The sequence below is a fragment of the Canis lupus genome, chromosome 32 (assembly GCF_003254725.2).
Source record: "Canis lupus dingo isolate Sandy chromosome 32, ASM325472v2, whole genome shotgun sequence".
In the NCBI taxonomy this organism is placed as follows: domain Eukaryota; kingdom Metazoa; phylum Chordata; class Mammalia; order Carnivora; family Canidae; genus Canis; species Canis lupus.
The window spans coordinates 7,587,501-7,591,757 of record NC_064274.1 but is presented as its reverse complement, the minus strand read 5'-3'; the positions used below and the strand labels follow the sequence as shown (position 1 = coordinate 7,591,757).

At 39.8% G+C, this 4,257-nt stretch overlaps 1 long non-coding RNA gene across 1 annotated transcript in view; it reads right to left on the bottom strand.

The window, feature by feature from the left end:
• Nucleotides 1-1,683: 1,683 nt before the first annotated feature.
• Nucleotides 1,684-4,257, bottom strand: part of LOC125754206 (uncharacterized) — a 79,768-nt gene continuing 77,194 nt past the window's right edge. The window contains exons 4-5 of the long non-coding RNA XR_007407821.1: nt 2,050-2,161; nt 1,684-1,815 (exon numbers count right to left, since the gene is read on the bottom strand). This is a non-coding gene — a long non-coding RNA (uncharacterized LOC125754206). The remainder of the gene's footprint in view (nt 1,816-2,049; nt 2,162-4,257) is intronic.

Sequence of the window (4,257 nt, the reverse complement as noted above, 5' to 3'; positions counted from 1 at the left end):
CTGTGACCAGCAGACAAAAAGCAAAAGGCCAAAAATATCCAAGAATAGCAGAGCAGAAGAAGGAAAACAGCCAGGGTCCATAACACTGGAGAGCAGTCAAACCAACATCAGCAACCAATCAGTGTTATTCAGCTTTCCTGTTACATGCAGCCAAAGGCATCCTGAAGTGAAACAACTGCCAACTTGGAATTCTAGGAACCCGTGGCTCCTACTGGAGTCAAGCTGCAGATTCCTCATTTCCTCCCATCCGCTGGGCAATGGAGGTCAAGATTCCTATCTTCAGAGTCCCTCTCCCAACTGCAGCTTCAAATTACTAGTGGTCTTCATGTCGATACAGTGGAGTGATATAGGTAAAGGGAGGCAAAAACAAGGTTTTCACATGGACTCCAAAGGAATTAGAGTAAGAACATTTGAAGGACTGGAGACTTCTGCCAATAGAAAATACCTCGGGACTCACTCCACCCCACATGGTATCTAAAGGGAGGTGTAAGACCAGCCCACTTTCCCTCACAATTGTGTTTCTCATCTTCCTTAACCTACTCCAAAAAAGTAGTCCATTTGGGTTTTTCTCCTGCCTCCTGGTCCTGAAGCAAGTACACAGCTTTTTGAAGTTTACTAAGGTGTACTGCTAACAATGGAAGGAAACAGATAGAGGCAAGTGCTTCCCTTTTAGTGTAAAATGATACAAGTTTTCTGGAAAAGCAATTCAGTCGTACGGATCAAAATCCTTAAAAAATATTAATATGCTGTTCGAAATCGAGTTGGGCCTTGGTCTAATGGGGATCTGTCCTCAGCCACCTGATCAGGACGGAACATCCTGGGAATTTAAAAAATCCCCAGCTGGGGATGCTTGGCAGGTCCCCTCGGAAACAGAATACCACCTGATGCCGTGTTTTAGGATTGTGCTTTTCTTCCCTCTCACTCAAAATCCTACTATATGTTGAGACAGTTAAGTATTTGTTTCATTCCTTTCGTTATTTTCTTTTGGTTTGTGGAGCTGAGTGTTTCCCCTTACAGTATTTTAACCTTGACTAGACGGCTGCGAAGGGGCTGCCTGGAGTGACACCCAGTGGCGATAATGAGACTTGACGGAAGTTTCCCAAGGGCAGCTAACTCACAGAGCCTTTCCCGTGAATGTCGCCCTCAAAGTTCTCTTTCAGAATTTTTTTTTTTTCACATTTCCTACAAGCAATGCTTTTAGCCCCCAAACCATCCGTTAGCATCTAAATCATCTTTTTCTGCTCAAGGATGTTTAGCTGTTGATCGAGCATCTGTTACACAGCAGCTCCTAGAGAAAATCTATCATTAGAAAAAGGTCAAGATTTTTCTTTTACTAAAATAACGTAGGAGGCATCTTCTCCATGAAACAGCAGTATCAAATGTCTTCCTATATTGATACGCTCTTAACACAAGCAGGTTGTTTCAGAAGCTCCTTCACTTACAAACTTTAATAAATAGGAACATAACTATTCACCAGGGAGGAACAATGAGTCAGCAGTACCCCCCAGCAACAGTGTGCGGTGAGTCACTTGGTACTTCTGAATATTCTTTGGGAATCTAACCTGTTAATATGCAAAGGAATTAATAGGAGCCCAGAGAAAGAACGAAGGCAAATTGTGGCATAAAATCAAGAAGCCCGAGTTTATGTTCCAAGGTACCTGGTAATATTTTGCACAGGCCCTTCACAATTTTCTCAGTTTCAAATGTCCTTCCAATGACCTTCACAAAGCCTCCTCCTTAGGTGTTAAGTCCACATTCCGTTTTCCAAATACTATCACCATAGTGCCTCATCACGCGCTGTGAAAGCAGTTATTTCTGGCCAGGGAGAGAAATAAGTAAGGTCAAATCAACTAAAGAAATTAAATCATTAAGTATTGTCAGAAATGAAGAATAGAATAGCTATAAATGAGTAACTCCATTCAGTCCTCAAGGGGTAAATATTGGTACCTTTCTGTAGGCAGGGATATTTAAAAAGTAGAAATGATAGTTACTATTCAAAACCCCTGGATTAAGAATATTCCAAAATAGAGTTGTGAGATCAAGTTTTACCAGATTCCTTGGTTGCATCTTTTAGCCATTTTTGGATTGGCACAGGCTTGGAACGAGGCTTAGTACTGTCTTTTCTGATTCAAGTTCTTGATGTGAATTCGGTAGAAACCCCCTGAGGAGAATCAGTCAAGAAATCAGTTTGCTATTCCCAGAATACTGTGTTAATGAGATTAAAACCCTCACATGAGACAAAATGCCCCTGAAGATCAGCTCCCTCAGACAGGGTGAGTGGCACAACCCTTAGAGTCAGGCAGGGTTGGATTTGAGTCCCTGTCCACCACTCACTAGGTTGCTGAACTTGAGTTACATATTTAATCTCCTCAAGCCCACATCTGCAAAATGTGGATATCACTCCCCACCAATCCCATCAGGGTGCATAATACACTTCACATATAGCAACTGCTCACTAATGTTAGCTCTTATTATTAAAAGAAAATCTAGGCTGCTTAAATCTTTAGAGAAATGGACCTGGAGCAGATGTCAACATTTTCTACTTAAGAATGCAGACCGTTTCTGGGTTTGGGGAAATCCCCCTCTAATTGTGGAACAGAATGAGAATGAAAAAAAAAAAAAACTGCCATATGATCACCAAACAAAAGGAATTCTTTTCACTCCAACTTCAGCAGAAGTAGAGATGTAGCAGTTTTGACCTAATCCTGAAAATATGTTCAATGGAGCAAGCTGTAAAGAGAAATGTGTACAAGAACAGAGAATGTCCCACTCATCAGTGTCTACATCAGGGTCTCTTATCAATGAGAACCGAAAGTCACAAGATTCCATTAGCCCAGAGCTATCAAGGTATTGACGAGGCTGTGGGAAGACTTGTCCTTTATTGTAAGCTGCCTCGACACGCTTTCCTGATGGGGAAAGGGGGCCGCGGTGTCCTCTGCATGCTTAAGTATCATCAGAAATACAGGGAGGGGGAAGGATACCATTAAACCAATTTTATCTTAGCCAAGGACTGCATCACATGTCTGAGATCAATATGACTCACAAGACATATAGGTGGTTGATAGAGAGTAAGTTATCTTTAGTAAATTAAGGTAGGAGGTGATGTGATTGGGGGTGGGTAGGAGGCACACTCTCTTTTGAAAGATTAAGCTAGAAACTTCCCCACATAATTTGACACATCTCCAAAAAAATGTTTCCTGCAACTGAATCTAAAATAGGTTCCATTCCCTAAGGTTCCATTTGTTGTGTAGCCTGGCTAAATAAATGAGGACTGCCACTTCTAAGCCTAATTTTAAACATATTTTTTTTCTAAAAGAACTGTCTCTTAATAAATACCCATAAGCTACACATGGCTGCTTTCAAAGGCCAGTATGTTGGTTATTGCTCTGGCATTATTTTCCAAAGTATATAATAGGGGTACTTCATGTTACAACAGACCCAATCATAAGTAGTTAGGGAAATCAGAATGGTACATTAATATATATTCTACAGTATAGAGTTAAAGATAAAATTATATAATTATACTGCATTTATTCTATAGAGCACGTAATTCTAAGTATAAATTAAAATCATATTTAATTTAAAAGGCTATTTAAGGGAACTCTGAATCATTTAGAAAGCAAAATGTTTCTGTAATTCAATCGTCCATGCAATTATCTTATCTTGTGAATTTGCATTTGTGTTTTCGTAAAGCAGAATGCTTTTATTTGAATAGATACAAATACACATGCATGCATGCATACAGATACACAAAATAATTACATTACTTATATCTTTTTCAAGACTCGGTATTTTGAAATATGAGTAACCAGAAAAAAATTCAGAATTCTTATAAAGCATGGAAGGGAAAGCACTGTCGAGGGAATCACAAGTAGATAATGTTTGCTGAGAGATATAAGAACGCAAGGGAGTGCGGGATGTGATGTGAATAAACACACCTGTACAGAACGAGACTCTGGGCTCTTCACCCCGCAGAACCATTGTAAATAAAATAAAATGAAATAAAAAGAGACCTGAACTCTCACAGATCTCGTCTTCTCTGAGTATTATAAAACAATCTTGGGGATCTAAGGCAAAATCCTCATTTCCCTGATGCCTCATTATCTAGATTTGTGAAGAGGGTGCTACAACTTGAGAGAGAATTTTACATATGTCAAGGTGACACCCACAACCTTTGCCTCTATCATCATTGAGGATAAATAAGAGTCTCTTGATGCAGATTCAGGCTTGCCCATGATATCCCACCACTCCCAAAAT